This window comes from Rhinolophus sinicus, chromosome 2 (genome assembly GCF_057876585.1).
Source record: "Rhinolophus sinicus isolate RSI-liver-muscle chromosome 2, RSI-T2T, whole genome shotgun sequence".
In the NCBI taxonomy this organism is placed as follows: Eukaryota; Metazoa; Chordata; class Mammalia; order Chiroptera; family Rhinolophidae; genus Rhinolophus; species Rhinolophus sinicus.
The window spans coordinates 136,888,954-136,907,277 of record NC_142502.1 but is presented as its reverse complement, the minus strand read 5'-3'; the positions used below and the strand labels follow the sequence as shown (position 1 = coordinate 136,907,277).

At 43.2% G+C, this 18,324-nt stretch overlaps 1 pseudogene; it reads right to left on the bottom strand.

Moving 5' to 3' along the window:
• Window positions 1-4,166: 4,166 nt before the first annotated feature.
• LOC109457402 (ubiquitin-ribosomal protein eL40 fusion protein pseudogene) lies at window positions 4,167-4,547 on the bottom strand (annotated as a pseudogene).
• Between the last annotated feature and the right edge of the window lie 13,777 nt (window positions 4,548-18,324).

Sequence of the window (18,324 nt, the reverse complement as noted above, 5' to 3'; positions counted from 1 at the left end):
AAGCGTCTTCCCCTTCATGGGCTCATACCTTCTCGTTGGGCTTTTGGGACCCTGCCATTGTTTTTGTCAGCTGTTGTAATAATATTAACGAGAGTTGCTTAAATCTATTGCTCACTTCCTCAATGTTACACCTTTATGATATCCCCATTTTACAGATAAAGAAACAGGTTTATGTTTTCCTAGATCACGCAGTGAGTAAATGGATGGCTTCCAGGCCTCCAGGTCCACGGTCCCCTGGGCCAGATGGCCGCCATAATTTCCCACTATCCTTCACCATCCAAGAGTCTAATTCTAAATATTCCCCTTGTGACTACCTCTCAGAGTGAGGAGGAAAATGGGGCAGTGGGGAGAGAGGGACTGGCAACAAAGCACAGAGGTGACCAGGAGAGAGTGACTTGGGGTTGGGTGAGGATTTTGAGCTTCCTGTAGTTTTTGCCCCAGGATATTTGACAGGGGACACTGGGGACAGAGTGGGGGAGGGTAGGCCTCTGAAAGAGAAAAAGTTACTAGAAGTGGTTGCTATTGTTAAGAGGCCACTTCAGGAAGTGGTTAACTGTGCGGTGGTAACAGGGATGAAAAGCCTGTTTGGTAGGAAAACCTCAAAGAGCAGAGCCTGGAACCAGAAGACCAGGATTCCAGTCTTGATTCTGTTTGTTAGACCTTGAGCAAGTCATGAGCTATCTCTCAGCAAATACTTAACCTAAAGAAAACAACTTATGCCAAAGTGTTTTGTAAAATGCTACACAAAAACAAGATGCTGTTCCAAAAATTGGGACACCTTCATTCAGAGGTGAAGCAATGTCTTGTACTACCTTCCTGAGGCAAGAGGGCTGCTGCTTTACCCTTGAGCATTTAAAAGCAGGCACTTGAGAGATTTATTTGCAAGCTTTGCTTCAAAGTAACTTGCAGGCAACTCACTTAATTCTTTCTTACCAGGCACACCCAAATGTCAGTGGCAGTTATCTCTGGGTGGCAGGATTAGGGTTGATTCTGATTTGATTTTTATAGGGTTCCACATTAAAAAAAAAAAAAGTCAGGGACATGTGACATAGTGGGGAGGGTTTGGGGAACCACAAAAGAACAGGTGTGGCTGGAAGATGGGGTAAATGGGGAAGTGGTAAATGGGGCAGGAGCTCGAGGACAGCCTTGATGGAGATTGTTTTTGGAGGCCTTTTATCAAAGGCCGTTAAACCACTTGGATCTGGGTTTAAAGCTGTGGTTCTCAAAGTGTTTTCCCCAGGCCACCAGCATCGACCTCACCTGGGAACTTGTTAGAAATGCAAAGTCTCAGGCCCCATCTCAGACATATTACATGAGAAAATCTAGGGCTAGAGCCCAGCTCTAGTTTAATAAGCCCACTAGGTGATTTTGATGCATACTGAAGTCTGGAAAAAGGTTCAACGTGTTCCCAAGTTGGGACAATGCTCTCTGCCTCCAGTGAGCTAGCAAAGAAGAGCCAGTGAACTTGATTATCTATTAGCCCACTCTCTGTGTGGGGTCCCCCTGGCTTGTTTCTCCAAGCCCTATAGAAGCCCTCGTCCCTGATATAATGGCAGTGAGTGAGGACTTACCTCTGAATGATTAGTTGGGGTTTTATTTACTGGTAAAGAAGCGTCTGTCAATAGTTTAGTGGTTACCAGAGGGTAAGGGGGGTGGGGGGTGGGAGATGAGGGTAAGGGAGATCAAATATATGGTGATGGAAGGAGAACTAACTCTGGGTGGTGAACACACAATGGGATTTATAGATGATGTAATACAGAATTGTACACCTGAAATTGTACACCTATGTAATTTTACTAACAATTGTCACCCCAATAAATTTAAAAAACAAATTAAAAAAAAAGAAAAAAGAAAAAGAAGTGTCTGTGAGGGATGGACTTCACAGTGCTTGCTCAAATCTAGTTGCTTCTCTCTTTGGGTTAAAGAGATTTGGAAGTAACCCAAAAGAGGTCCTCAGAAGGCACTGGGTCATCTAGTTCTTGGGTGTTACAATGTGTTCCCTGCTGGTTCTCCAGACTCTATGGCCGTACCTTCCTTGTTCCCATTATCCAAGGACAGAGGCTCCCACCTGTGCCTCTCACAGAACAAGGGGTCAGGGGTGCACTGAATTGCTGTGAGTCCCTCTGACACCTCTGACTCTCAGATCCCTCACCTGGAAGCGATCTCTGCTTTACCTGCACTTATTCTACTCCCAAACTACCTGGAATTACAACCATGCCTCTATGTCTTGTCTTCCTTGCAGTCTGAAATGCTTCGTAAAGTGCTTAGTAAAGAGCTCAATAAATGATTGTTATTATTACATTGTGCTAAACAGGGTTGAAAAGAAAAAGGGCATCCCAGGTAGAGGGTACAGCAGGGTTGGCTACATAATTTGTGGGGCCTGGTGTACAGTGAAAATGTGAGGCCTGGTTAAGAAGCTAAGAAATCAATCTCTCCTTCTTATGGGCCGACTGCCCCAACCCGTGTCTGTTGGGCAACCCCAAGAGATTGCAACCTCTCTGCAGGGACATGCTCAGAACCTGGATCAAGGGTGGGCGAGAGGCCCCCCGAATCACCTGTCAAAGACCATCACCAGGGCAGTGCCAGCCAGCCCAGGGCAGGGATGACTACCGCTAGGTCCTGCTGGAAGTATGCGCAGCCCGGACCCTACTCACCCATGCACCAGGCCCTCGCTGGGGCTGGAGGACAATGGAGGAATGACCCATTTGTCACCCAGGCAGAGAGTGGCAGCTGTCGTAGAGTGGGAAGGGGGTTATTGGGCTCCCAGGTCAGGGAGCAGGTGGCCAAGAACTCATCCCAGGAAGGTGGAGGGACCACACATGAGCCAAACCTCCCACCCATAGTGCATGTTCCATTGCCCCCACTGGACTTCACTTACAAGTTCAAAAACAGCATTATTAAGAATTTCAAGACATTGATCCCAGAGTATTAAACTATAAGCCGAGGACCCTCTGTGTGTGGAGCTCTGTGTGACTGCACTAGTTACATGCTCATGAGGCCTATCCTGGGGGATAGAATATGTAAAGATGTGGTATGTTAGTGGCCCTGCAAGACGGTCCACTGTTAGAGAGAGTAAGCGTAAGTTCTGAGGTGAGGAGGGACAGGATGGGGTTGGGAAGGCTGATAAGAATATAATATTCAACAGATAGGCAAAAGAAGAGCCATAAAGCTTTTATTTATGTTAAAAATATAATAATGCATAATTTATATAGAAACATTTGAAATATGTGACGGTGTTAGGGCTTCTGTAACAAATAATCTCAAACTGGGTGGCCTAAAGCAACAGAAATTTATTCTCTTGTAGTTCAAGAGGCCAGAAGTCCACAATCAGACTTTGCAGGTTTGGTTCCTCTGGAGTCTCTGAGAGAAAAACCACCTGGTACCTCTCTCCTAGCTTCTCCTAGCTTCCTAGTTGCTGGCAAACCTAGGCATTCCTTGGGTTGTAGACCCATCACTCAAATCTCTGTATCTGTCTTTTATCACCTACTCTGTGTTTCTGTCTTCTCTTTTTATAAGGATACCAGTCATTGGATTTAGGACCTACCCTAAATTTAAGATGATTTCCTCTCAAAATCTTTAACTAATTACACCTGCAAAGACCCTTTTTCCAAATAAGGTCACCTTCTGAGGTTCCGAGGGGATGTGAATTTTAGGAAGGCACTATTCAACTCACCATAGGGACAGTAAGAGGAAGAAGAATAAATCACCCATGCTTCTGCTACCTAATACTTTAGGGTATATCCTTTCAGTGATTTTTTATGCATAAATTTAACTTGGGTATGTATTTTACTTAATAATGATCTGCAGATACGTACAATTTGCTGAAAGAAATTTTTAAGCAAGGAAGGTGATCTGCTCAGGTACAGTGGTGTGTTGGAGCAGTTTGTCCTGGCTCCCAAGACGAGACTCTGCCCATCTCATCTCAACTTCCTGTTCAGTGACCTTACATATGTTGGTAGCTTGAAATCAGCCATGGTGGAAGTGTTTACACTACAGAAATTGGCACATGCTACTAATCAGGGCTTATTTATTTATTTTTAGAAGAGCCAATGTACTAGTTCATCAGTGGATTTTTTTTCAATGAAAGGGAAATTGTATTGAAGATCCAGGGCCAAGGGGTTTGGGCAGGAGGCTGCCCTGTGGGTCGAAGAGGTGGTAGAGGGGCCTTATTTGACCTTCTTCTTGGGGCATCGGTTGTTGGTGTGGCCACACTTCTTGCGGCAGCTGACAGTACGGGGATGCATAACAGTTGTGGCAGCTCATCTTACCGCAGTTGTACTTCTGGGTGAGTTGGCGGAGGGAAGACTCGATGATACCAACCCTGCAGATAAAGCACCAAGAGCAGAGTGGACCCTTTCTGGATGTTAACCCTGAGAGAGTGCGGCCATCCTCCAGCTGTTTGCCCACAAAAATCAGATGCTGCGGGTCAGGGGGATGCCCTCCTTGTCTTGGATTTCAGCTTTGACATTCTCAATAGTGTCACTGGGCTCGACCTCAAGTGGGATGGTCTTGCCTGTCAGGCTCTTCACAAAGATCTGCATCTCTGAGTCTGCTGGGGAGGCTGTTCCGCCGCCTCTTGAAAAAAAACCACCAGTGGATTCTTAATGGCAGAGAAAAAAGAATATTCTAGGCAGAGAATTATAAGGCACAAGGCAGGTCGGCATTAAAGGGCTGGCTTGTTTGGGAAAGCCAACCCTCTGCTGTCCTGGAGAGGGCTGAGTGGGCAGTGGGAGGTGCTAAGGCTGGAGGAAGGATGGGAGGCTGCCTTGTGAGCCATGTGAAGGTACTGGGGGTTGTATTTACAAAGATAGTCGTAGTTGGTGGATGGGTATGCTGTAGGACTGACAGCAGAGAGACTGGTTAAAGGGCACCTATAACAGGAGAGGTGACAACCATGAGAGTCTCAACACAGCATCGCCAGGTCTCTGCGTGTGCTGGTCTTAAGGCAATTCTAACGGCAAGAGTTCCTTCTGGACCTGAGACCAGCCGGTCCCACCAAGCTTCAAAGGTCTGCTACAGTCAGAATCCCATTCCAACATGTCTCTGGAACTCTTGGTTGTAGTAAACAAATCTCCCTATAGCCTGAATCTCTTTAAAAGCAAACAAACAAATAAACAAACAGAACCTTCCCGTCTCCCTAAAATCTGGTTTCCTCTGGAGCGCACTAGGCTTTTCATTCACCAGCTCCCACCTAGGGAGTGGGGGAAGGTTGTCAGAATTCTTCTAGCATCTTGTTGCTCTTCTTAATACGTTTTCCTCCACCCTCTTCTAAAACCCTTTCTCCTTTGGGCCAGTACTAGATTGTCTCACTAATGAGCTCTGTGGATCTTCTTCCAAATCCTTGAGGTCCTAGGGACCCAGATCATAGTGTTTTTGATTAGCCCAAGTTCTGTGTCATCCTGGACAATCCACCTTATGCCTGGATTCAAAATTCCCTGATCCAACGGTTTATTTAATAGATCTGTGTTAAACATGTACCTTACAAACAGAATACACTGTGTTTTCCAGCATTCCTGGGATATTAACCAGGAAGCAGAAGTTATCACGTACCTCCAAACTCTCTCTTAACAAATCACTTCTCCACTGTCTCCTTTGTTTTTCAAACACCAACTCTTTTGAAGACCGTGCCATCTGATGATGTCACTTTGTCTCATCACAGACACGGGTGTTCATGGGTATGTGACCTGGGTAGTCACGCAAGGGCTCACACTTAGAAGGGCCCCACACTTGGTTTAATGAGCTGCTGTTGCCATCTTGAAATTCTTAATAATTCTGCCTTTACACTTGTGTTTAATCAGTAAAGTCCAAAGGGACATATAGAGCATGCATGTGAACAGAGATACGTGAAACATGTTCGTCTGCCATTCCTTGCTGTCCCATTTGTATTGCATTCATGATGCTGCATGAGCACAGAATTCTGGTGGACTCATGATGTGTGAGAGCTCAGTGACACTTAAAGAGAATACAAGGTAAGGGTGTTATGTCTATGACTGAATAAGTGGGGGGTTGTTATAGCCCCAGAGGCCACTGTTACCTGATCAACTAGAATGTATTATATATCAAATACAGAAAGAATTTTGAGAAACAAAAACAATCAAGGAACCCTAGCATATCCTTTCTTGCTGTATCAGCCCACCACTTACTCTGAAAATGATGACATGGAAGGAAAGGGCAAGATTGGGCAACCTATGGTTCCTTTTCCTTTCAGTTCTTCCTTACTCATCAGTTAACCTAAGGTAAAGTGTATTGGTAGAAATGTGTATACATCGAAGTGAAATAAAGACAGGAGATTAGTTTTGTTCTGGTAAGAATGAAATGCACATGCATGTACACATGCTACAAAATACAAATTCTGTAATTTCAGTGATTCTGCATATCAGTTAAATGCTCTTGTGTTTGCATTTAAAACTGGTATTGCACAATATAAAGATGAACCGTAAAATTCATGCTAATAATTTAACATTTTAATTTTTCTGTACTCAGAACAACATTGAATAGCAAATGAAGAACACCATGACAAGTCAAGACAAAGAACATGGAAGAAAGAAAAAAAGCTATATAGACTTAGGCTCATGGCCCACAGGCTTCGTCTCTACCCAAAGACCTGGTATCCTCTGCCATTTTAACATTTATTTGATTGATCCATAGTCCAGAGATACATGTTTTAGAAAAGACAAAGTATTGTCTTAAGATACAAAGTTGTATGTATGAGTACATGAAATACTTACAAAAATTGATCTGATTTTAGACAAGGATATTTATTTCAATACTTCTTAAAATAGTAAAAAATTTGAAACAATAAATGTGGAATATAATGCAATACAACATCAACTCTTCCCTGGGTCTCTAGCCTGCTGCTCTGCCCTGCAGATTTCAGACTTGCCAGCCCCTACTATGGCCTGAGCCAATTTCGTAAAATAAATCCCTCTCTTCATACATACATGTCCCATTGGTTGTGTTTTTCTGGAGAACTCTGATTAATACAAGGTCCTTCTTACTCTAGTCTTCACTTGTCCATTTCTGTGATCACATCTGGACCATGTTATGATCAGAACCTGCACCGCCTTGGAAATCTTAAACCCACACGGAGCCTCAGATACCACTCTCTGATTCTTATACCTGTGTCTAATCTGTTTATTCAGCCTCATTGAGAACTCCCGTCCTGTCATCCTTCCATTTTCTCACCATCCATCAGCCCTCTCCTGGAGGACTCTTCTGTCCTTCCCATCCAGATTAAGCTTCTACAATCCGTTATCTCCGTCACTCTTATGCCCAAAGTTTCTACTCCCCTTCCCTTCTCCTTTTGCTCCAATTGCCCTGCCCACTTCCAGCTCTAGATCAGCCTAGCCAATTGCTGACTTCACTTCTATTTCCTCATGACTGATGTGTTTGTCAAGGTTCTCCAGAGAGGCAGAATCCTTTTTTTCTCTGGGGGACATCATTATTTTTCTCTTAAGGACTTCAACTGATTGGATGATGATGGAGAGTAATTGGCTTTACTTAAAGTCTACTGATTGAAATGTAATTACATCTACAAAATAATTTGATCAAATGTCTGGGCACCATAGCCTGACCAAGTTGACACATAAAATTAAATATCATAGTTGAGTAGTGGGAAAAACTCACATTTTCATTTAGCAAATATTTATTGAGCGCATAGAATGCACTATGTGATAACACAAGGATGGATACAATGCACTCCCTTCCCCCCAATGAGCTCATCATCAATTAGAGTGAGGTAGAAAAAGAAGCAGACATTTATAATACAAGGGGATGGGTGCCATGATGGAAAGGATATTCGAGGTAAGCAGTGTATTATCTGCCTGTAAGATACAAAATGTGATATGGATTTATTAACCCAACCATAAGATCAAGGAACTTTGGATCCAGACAAAGAATGAGTCCATCTCATGATTGAAGTTGTACAGGATGACGCAGAACTTAGGTGGGACAAAAAGGTGACAACTGAACTGCATCTTAAAGAACAAGTACGAATTGAATAGGTAATGAAGGCGGAAGAGGACAGGGCATTTCAGGTCGGAGAGTGGGGTGATGGGGCAGCACATAGCATGAGTGAAGAATCAGAGATAATGTGGTAGGTACATCAGGAATGTGTATTATTCGAGTGGAAAGGTGGGGAAAATAGAAAGAAAGATTCTTGAGGTCCATGAAGCAACATGTATTTATTGGAAATCTGCTATTGCCAGGTACTAAGCTAAGTGTATGAGTGTTAGGGGAGACAGATGCAGCGTGGATGCAGTGTATGGAGTGAGGTGCTCTTGCCTTCACAGAGTTAACAGATTGGGGACACAACACACACACACACACACACACACACACACACTGGGTGTTCTCCATGGGCTGGAGCGATCAGAGATGATGTTGTCTGTTGTAGTTATATGTGTCTTGTGTTTGCAGCACTGGGGGACGGGGAGACCAGGGTGAAGGAGAACAGAAGAGAGAAGAGGTGCAGCCATAATGTAAACAAAGGTTCAAGGAAGGCTCATGAGAGTTTCCACTACACCAGAAAGAGACCAAACTTACTGGAGGGGAGGGTTTGTCAGGAAGGAGAGTAGGACAGGATGAAACAGGGAGAGTGATAAATACAAATTTAGGTAGTTTGGCCTGGATCCTGTGGGCAGTGAGTCTTGATCAAAGCAGTGGTATGGTAAAAAAACAAACAACCTTCAGGTGATATGGATGTAGGAGCAATGTCTGAAATGTAGGGCTTCTGAGAGTGGGGGAAGGATTAGGGGATGGGCAATATTAATTATATAGTTATGAACAATAAACTAAAGATTTGACATTTATCTTTTTTTTTTTTAAAGTTTTAAAGCAGTAGAACATTTTGTTCAAAATAATCTTAGCAGAAGTCCAATATATCAAACAGATACAAGCAGCCATCAGATTTGCCTGGCCTAAAAGCCCCTGCTGAAGCTGACGGGGATATGGGGAAGCTGTCAACCCTGATGGCCATGTAGGATCCGGACTGGAAGGGGAGAAGGTGGAATCTGGGAGCAGGGTTAGAAAGAGGTGATGGGGTGTGGAATATGAAGGAGGCAGCAAAGATGAAGGGAGCAGGTGGATCTAAAGGACTTCAGAGGGAGAAGCAGTAGGAAGAGGAGGAAAGAGCCCAACCTCTGTCAGGAGGGAGGAAGGAAAGTTCTTGGTGGTGGTGATGGGGTGAGGTTCTTGGCTGTTATCAGTGCAGAGGGCTTGAAAACATCTCATCCAGTCGTGTGCCCATTGTCAGAGATGATCATCACTGCCTGTCTCCTAAACTTTGCTCAGTGCTGGGACTTTTTGGAAGAACTTCCAGAAGTAGCTTTCAAATTTAGTCTTATAAAAATTGTAATTCTATGCAGCATTCATGCAGTGTGACAACCTGAAGAAGTAAAAGAACTCTTCCATCTGGCTATCAGGGAATTTTGTTTTGAAAGATCCAATGCAATTCTTAATATTGCTAACACCGCTCTTAAGTCTTGTGCTAAAATTACCTATATAGGTTCCTGACTGTCAAGAACTGTGAAGGGTTTGAGATTTTACCCCACCTGCAGGCTAATAACCCTGCCTCATGGACGCTGGCAGAAGACACAAGATTCCTGTGTCAGACGAAAAGGACAGCTTATTACTCACAGCAATAGCAGTGGCTAGAGTGACATCATTTTTGCATTGGTTCATCAAACCTCAGTTTCCACAGGGTGACATGAAAGAGCCAGGTAATGTTGGCACAAGTAGTGGATTACATTATAAGAGACAAACCCCAAATGTAGGGAACTTAATGCTTCTCTAAAGGACAGAGAGCCTACTTGAACTTTGCCTTGAAGGGATGCACTATCTTTATTACACCAAACAGTAGACAAACTTACCCCTGGTTTGGAAGGAGACACTATTCTCTGTCTTCCACAGCTGTTTGCTATACTGACGTCCTTGAAAAGATATTCTGGAATGAAGGCACAAGATATGCAGAAATGCCAGAGAACTGTGGAGAACTGCCTCTTAACATGACAAATTCCCTTCACTCCCTATCTCCTTCCTCCATTGGACCCATAATGCACAAGTGACTTCTCCAGGTGACAGAAAAGGTCGAGCCTTCTATTACACTGATATTGTTTTAAATGTCTTAGAGATAGAACTACTAGCTTTTCTGAAGTTCTGCTCTGAAGGGAAGTTCAACTTGTCTGTACACGGTTAGTTTAATGATTCGTCACTGACCAGGTCTTCAAGCTATATTGATTTGTTTTACCTCGAAGTTCTCATGGCCCTTACAAGCTTGAAATTTTATAAAACTGGATCAATCTTATTTGCTTGGACCCAAATGCTGAGCTCATAATTAAGAGATATATGAGAAAAGTTCAGAAACTCTCCTCAAGAATTTTCTCAAGTTTGAGAGAAACAAAATGCATATAGAGCTTTGCAGATAGGAGTTGTAAAATACAGCAGCCGACACACCCCGATGAAAGACTTCACGAGGCAGTTGAAGAGAGTAAGCTTCCACATCTTGAAGGTCTTTCTAAGCCACCAGTTTTGTTACTTTATAACCTCACTGGACTGGAGATTCACACTCTGGCAACTTTAGATAAGAATGAGTCATAGCAAAGACAGGACCAGGCACTGTAATTCCTTCAAGCCAATGCTCTAAAGTGGGGGACGAGGGGGTATCCTCAGCCTTTTCTGAGGAGAGAGGGCTCAAATGGAAGCTGCATCCATTCCAGTTGCCAAGGCCTGTATACTGAGTGAAACTAACCTTGTTTCCATTACAATGACGGACTGAACCAGGGACCATTAGCCATATCAAAGGCAATTGGAGCTCACCCATTGTGAGGTGGCTCGGAGAAAAACCTAACTCAGTACAGGGGACCCATATTGGATGGGACAAAAAAGCCCAACCAAATTCTCTCTATTGAAGAATACCCTTAGTAAGAAAGCTATCGGTGTTTCAGTTCTCCTTGAGGCCGCCTGGTCTTCCAAGCCCTGGATATGTTGGAACCCAGACAAACCGAGGAGTTAAGAAGAATAGACAGATCCTGCATGCCTCCACATTCCCTGTATCCTCACCGTTTCGCTGAACTCTCAGAGTGTAATGTTTTTATGCCCTGAAACAATTAAAGGGCCTTTGAATCAACGCGTGACTAGACCCAGAATCAGAGGTAGAGAATAAATCGAGGATTCGCATGAGCCAGAGAGCTGAGAGCCTCGTAAATGAGGCATTCTGCTCCAGCCCAGGGTGCCACCAACACCAGGTTGGTCAAACAGCTGCTGGTAAGGAGAGAAGTGAGCTTCACGGTCTATAGAGCTAAAGAGGGCGGCGAGGACTTGCTCTCAGCTGCTCTGGAAACACTTCCTGTGGTGTGGTCCACAATGTGTGGGAGACTGAAAATTTTCGAGCACATTAGAAAGTAAAGCTTCTTTGTCCACACCTCCTCCCTCGGGGATCTCATCCTTTTCCTTGCTTTAAATGCAACCCTATGCTGACAACTCTCGTATTTCATCTCCAGCCAGATCTCTGATATGAACAAAAACTCATAGAACCAGCTGTCTACCTGTCATCACCACTTAAATTATTACAAGCTTTTCAGTTTAGCATGTTGAAAATGTAACACTGGCTCTAACGACTAAACCTGTTCTTCCTCATATTCCCCTGCCTCAATAAGTGGTACTACCCACTGGCTGAAGCCAGAACCTGGAGTCATTCTTCACCTCTCACATCCAATCTACCAGCAATTCTTGTTAGTTCAGTCTGCAAACATGTCCTGATTCCATCCATTTTTCTCTCTTTCTGCAGCCACCATCTTTTGCCAAGCCGTCTTCATCTTTTGCCTGGTTGACTCAGTGGCCTAACTGGTTACCAGTTCTTCTTCTGCTCTCTTCCAATCCATGCTCCAGACAGTAGGCAGGGTGGCATAAATAGATGTATACATTGAACCGTGTCACTCACCTGTTTAGTACTCTTCTGTCTTCCCATTAAATTTAGAATAAAAATCCTACCTTCGTTTCATGGCCTCCCATCTTCTTCGTGAATCCCACACTGCCCTTCCTTTATGCTGGCCCTGCTCTGTACTTCTAACAGTGGCTTCTCCTTGTCAAAATGTTTCCTATTCTGGTGCCTTTGAGCACGCCTTTCTCTCTCCTGGAAGTTTCTGTGGCCCCGCTCTGCCTGGCTGGCAACTGGGGATGCCACATACCTTGTGTTTCCATGTGCAATGTCTGTGCCTAGAGCTGTGCATTGAGGCAGGCTTTGTTCCTGATCATGCCATCTAAAATGGGCTGCTGGCGTCTCACTCTCAGAGCACATGTTTTTTCCTTATTGCATGTATCATAATTTGTATTATATATTTATTTGGGTTTATACTTTTTAACTGTTTGTCTCCTCTCTAAACTATAAACCTCATGAAGGTAGGAATCATATCTGTCATGGTAACCCCTGTCTCTTTGGGCTTGATACAGTGCAAAATAGGTGCTCAATAAATTCTCATTGAATGAATGAATGAATGAATGAATGAATGAATGCCTAAAGAGCAAGAGGGACAGGGTCATACAGGGCTGGGTAAGGAAGAATTAAACAGTAGCACGGAACCAATATTGAGAGAACTTGAAGCATGCCATGACGAGTGCTTCTCTGAGAGTCCCATCTGTCAAAGCTCTCAGAATTGTGTGCTGATCATTCTCTAAGTGGGGATAAATATTAACACACCATCATTATACTGAATGTGAACTCAACCTGCACAGTACTAATTGAAGGGCATCTGACTTGATATGGTCACCAGACACACAAAATAAAGAGAGATTGGTAGTCTCTGCCTCGGCCATTCTGAACCTCTGCTTTTCTCCCTCTTCTTCCCTATCCCGTACCCTGATATTCTTTGCCCTTTTAAGTCTCTGTGTTCTGCCTCTGCTACTGATTTATTTTTTTGGTGCTCTCTTCCCCTTGTCCAGAGGTTGCCTTTACTCTTTGGTCCCTGTGTTCCAGAGGGATCTCAACCATTCTGGTCCTTGACTGGGGGCCCGACTACAGAATCAACAACCCCTGGGCTCATGAAGTCTTTCACTCTGGTCTTGCTGACTGTCTGCCCTCTAGAGCCCCGGTGGCCTGCCTGCCCCACCGACCTGCACTGAGTCTCACCCATCAGTATGTCATCTTTGTGACGCGATGCCCACTCTCTGAGGCTACGTGTCGCTCTCTTTCTAGAGGAAGGGAGAGCCATTTCTCATGCTCCTATGGTTTGAAAAAGCAGACATTACTTCATCACTAAGTGCCTAGAAAAACCAAACTCCAGAATAAAAGCAGATCCTCTCTCTATAGTCTCTTTCTACTTCCTTTTTAAACTTCCCTTTTTTGTTTGAATATACAGTCAACAGAAATTAGAACCACAATCCAGTGGACACCAAACTTTCTGCTAAAAAATGGGTGGTATTTGAATATTTATTAATTTTATTTTATAATCATGCACACGCTATACCATTCAATGAGTATGAAAAGATAAACATGAAATGTTAGGCCTCCCTTTCATGCCTACGCGGTCCCCACTTCCCCTCTGTAAGTTTCTTGCATAACTTTCTGGACATCTTTTATGCACTTTCAAACGTGCATGTATTTTCACTCTCCTTCCCCTCCCCCACTCTTACATTGTTCTGCATCTTGCTCTTTTCTCTGAATGATATGTTCAGTGTCAATAATCCAAAAGCTTCACAACTTTTTATAGTTTCACAATATTGCATTATTTGGACAAGTCATAATTTACATTAATAAAATGACACGTAATTTCACACATATTTAAATACTTTTGTGAATATATTCCTAGAAGTCAAAGAGTATGTTCATTTTAATTTGATAGACATTGTCAAATTGCCCTCTAGAGAAATTTACAAGTGCTTGCTTCCATACATTTTTGTCAATATATTTTCTAAAATCTTTCAATGTTGTCAATCTGAGAGCTGAAAAATGTATTGTCATTGTAATTTTAATTTTTCTTATTATAAGTGATCGTAAGTATATTTTTATGTTTAGAGCATTTATATTTTCTTTTCAATGAACTTTTCATATTCTTGCCCATTTTTTCAAAATGGTCTTTTGTTACTGATTTGCAAAAGTTATTTGTGTTTTTAGGAAGTTTATGGTGAGTTTGTCTTGAATTAAAAAAATTAATTTAGCTCAATCTGTGTTTTGAGGCATCTGGGTTTGTGTGTGATGCTTAGAAAAGCTTTAAATGGAAATTATTACCAAAATTCTCCCATGGCTTTTCTTCTAATAATTTTTTTACATATAAAATTTTGTTTTCTTGCTCCATCTGGAATTTACTTTGTTATAAACAGAGAGATAAGATTCCAAATTAATTTTTCTTCCCAGATGGTCACGGTGATGTTCCAACACTGTTTTATTAGTTAATCCATCTTTTCCTCTCTGATATGAAACCCTACCGTCAGCATAGACTAAATCCCTATGTGTCTCTGGGTCTCTTTCTGGGCTTTTTACTCTGCCCACTGATCTGTCTGTCTAGTTCAGTCCAGCTGCCTGTGTGAAACTCTTGAATTTCTTCTATCATTATGCCAAAGAGATTACAATAAGATTTTAGGCTAGCGTTAGGGGTTCTCGTGGTATCTGGCAAAGCGAACTGGGCCATATGGAGACTGAATCCTTAATCCTGGCCCAAATCTGTCTTCATTCAGCCCTTTGTGAACCACGACCAAAGAAGCTCTGACACTTAACGAGAAAGGGGCCGGGGAGGTCTAGACACCACATCTTACTCTCAGTTAAGACTCACAACCAACCCATGAGGTAGTATGTTCCTTGGATTATTTTGGTTGCGAAAAACAGAGACTCACTGGTGCTGGTTCAAAAAATAAGGGTGCATTGTTTTCCTATATAAATAAGGGGACATGAATCCCACCTACCTTGGCAGGAGAAGCTCCACAGACCTCATAGGAAAGTCTCATTTTTTTTTTTTCCTTTTAAAATTGCCCATCGTTGATGTAATTTAAAAATATAATCATACAAAACTCATTTTACAAGGTTGAATCCATGTGTATGAGGTCAGACAATTAAGTTTGCAAACTTTCTACTGTGTAAGGAATATATCAAACATATTAGAGTGCTGGCCTGTGACAAGGGCTGGGGAGGAAAAAGGTACAAGTATTAGGATTGAAGGGTTAAAAAAATGAAAAGAAAGAAACTACAAATAGAGGTACCTTTCACAAGCTGATGAGAGAGTGCTATGCATTGAAGAACAGTGAATCATTTATCTGGGACCCTTTAAAAAATTGAGAGTGAAAATGTAAGAGTCCAGACAGAACCCACAGTTCACTGGACTCCTTGAGATACTGTGTTTCCCCAAAAATAAGACCGGGTCTTATATCAATTTTTGCTCCAAAAGATGCATTAGGGCGCATTTTCGGGGGATGTCTTATTGTTTCATGTACAACAATCTACATTTATCCAAATACAGTCATGTCATCTTCTTCTGGAACATTGTCATAACACACTAAATGCATCCGTCGGGCTGATGATCTTAACTGGGGCTAATTTTTGGGGTAGGTCTTATTTTCGGGGAAGCACAGTAGGTCTCAGTTGTTGGGGGTTACATGAGGGATTGATTAGAGCTCAAAGTGGCAGCGGCGGGCTCTTCATAGGAAGAACAGGAAACACAGGGCAGCTGGGGCTCGTGGACACTTAGCTCATTGTGATTTAAAGTAAGATCCATGGTCCAGCGGCTTGGCCATCACGTGGGAGCTTATTAGAAATGCAGAATCTTAGGTCTTGTTCCAGACCAGCTTAATCGGAGGCTGCCTTTTAACAAGATCCCCAGATTATTAGAATAAGTCATTAAAATTTGAGAACCTCTGTTCTAGGACACAGTTGGGAAGTAGAAGATTGAGGCATCTCATTGTCCCTCCACAGTAGTCATCACAGCTTCAACTGCAGAAGGGAAGTAGTTCTGAGTGGTGATGAGGTTTAGGATATAGCCTTAGAGAAAGTGGCCAGAGTACAAAGAGGATAGAGGTCACCGGATTTGGAAAGGTCAGGAAGCTCTGAGGACAAGGTGTTTGGTAGCTATCCATAGGGTCACTGAAGTCTCCCAGGATTCTGCAGGACTTGGAGAAGAGAGGAAACGATGATCCAGGTGCTCAAGGGGGCAGTGAAAGAGGAGGGACCAGATGTCGGTTAAACGAGGAAAGACCTGGGGTAACACAGCTGGAGGCCATGAGTCTTAAAGGACTTTTACTCAAAGATAAAAGCAGCGTTGGGACTGGGAATACCAATCTTACCTCCCAACCCTCAGGTTGGAGGTGTGTGGGAGGAGCTTCTAGAGGAGAGCCAGGGTACAGGTAAGGCCCAGGGGTGAAGGGCACGTTCTGTGGGGAAGCTGAGGATACAGGGGGATTTCTTGGGCACAAAATGGGGGCCCCAGATGGCATACTGTAGGTACTGGGATGTGAAAGCAGAAGTTGCAGGTTAGATGGAGAAGAGCAAACTTGGAGCAACACAAGGAGGAGATGGTAGGAGGAAACAAATGACTGGAGGGGAACCAACATTTTGGGAATTGTATCACTCGGGGTAAAATGGGTTATAGTGCTGCAATTAACGACCCACCTCTTAGTGGCTTAAAACTACAAAGGTTATTTCTTCCTTATATTATTAATACTTGTCTATTACAAGTTGATGGAAACTCTGCTCTGTGTCATCCTCACTTAGGGATCCAGGTTGACAAATGTTCTTTCTCTGTGCTTCTCTGTACCCAAAGCTCAGTTTTTTTGTGTATGCATTTGCTGGAGTTTTCATTGACCAATGCAAGTCACCTGACCAGATCTAAATGTAAAGGAACAGGGTTATGCCATCCTATCATGAACTTAGGGGGAGAATTAGAAATGTTTGGTGGCCAGAACTAATTACCACAGGTAGTAACTATAACTTATAGGGGTATGATCCATAGGATGAATTAAACCAGCTTAAGGTTTAGAATAGAACCAGAAATCTACATAGATACACAATTCCCAGGATGGCATGTCAACCCTACTCTTTGCCCAAAAAAGTTGGTCTTTGTAATCAGTGGTTTTGTTTTTAGGCGAAAGAGATACTAGAAAAATAACCGTCTCAGCAAAAACCAAAGAACAGGGATATATCGTTCTTCTGGATGTTTTAGCTGATACTTTAATCTTGACTCCCTGAACTCCCATGACCCCTTGAGCTACGTAAATGTTGCAAGTGGGAGAAGCCAACCTAACACTTCCCACCATGGCTAAAATCCTACCAATAGTAATGTCACACTTCCCTCTCTGTTAAGATTTAGAGAAGCACATTTGTAATGTCCTTGGATAGACCAATGAGCAAGTGTCCTGTGGGCATTGTGAGTGCCAGATGTCAGTTTTACAGAACTATAAATATTAAATCAAAAATGTTAGCCCCACTGGGTTCTGGGACTCTAGATCCATGTAATCTATTGTGATTAGACTATCAATTTCTAACTTCCCCATGTGGCTTACTCTGCAGGAGGCGGATGCTGGACCCCAGTACCTATGAAGCGGTAAGGTCGGGAGGTTGTTGGCTGCCTGCTACATCCCTTCTTCTCCCTAAAAAACCTGACATTGTTTGGAATCTCTCAAATGACTTGGAGAAGATGATCCTGTCCTCAGGTCAGGCCCTGATTATTCTAAGCCAAGGTGTCTTCATCTTGGCACTCGTGACATTTTGGGCTGGACAATTCTTTGTTGTGAGGGTGTGGTGTGCATTATAGGATGTTGAGTCACATCTCTGCCAGTACCACCCCTGACTCCAGTTGAAACAACCACAAATGTTTCTAGATGTTGTCAAATGTCCCCTGGGAGGCAAAATCTTCCCCAGGTGAGAACCATGGGTGTAAACCAACCGTGATAATCCTATTCCTCTTTCTAGATAACTGGATTGGAATGCGTACTGCTACAATTTGACTAATGAGATTAAGGGGAAAGAAGGCTGCCCGGGAGTTTTAGGAAATGTTTTTTTTCCTTATAAGGAAGAGACCCAGGAGGAAACAATTCCTTTCCCTTTCTCTGGATCTTGAAGGTTGAGGATAAAATCTAGACCTGTTGCAGCCCTCTCACTATCAGCAAGAAGGTGAAGCCAACTCAGGAACAAGGCAGGTCCAGGAGATTCTCAGGGAAGTAGGGCCAGTGGCCTGACACACCTAGCCTGGAGCCTGACCCACCACCAGGCAGCTTTTTATTTGAAACAACAAATATTTTTATTGTTGGAGCCAGAGTGCTCTATTCCTTGTACCTGAAACTATCTGAATTGAAGTCATCAAGAGAGAGCGGCAGAGAGAGGCAGGGCCTTCACTCATTCCTGCTAGG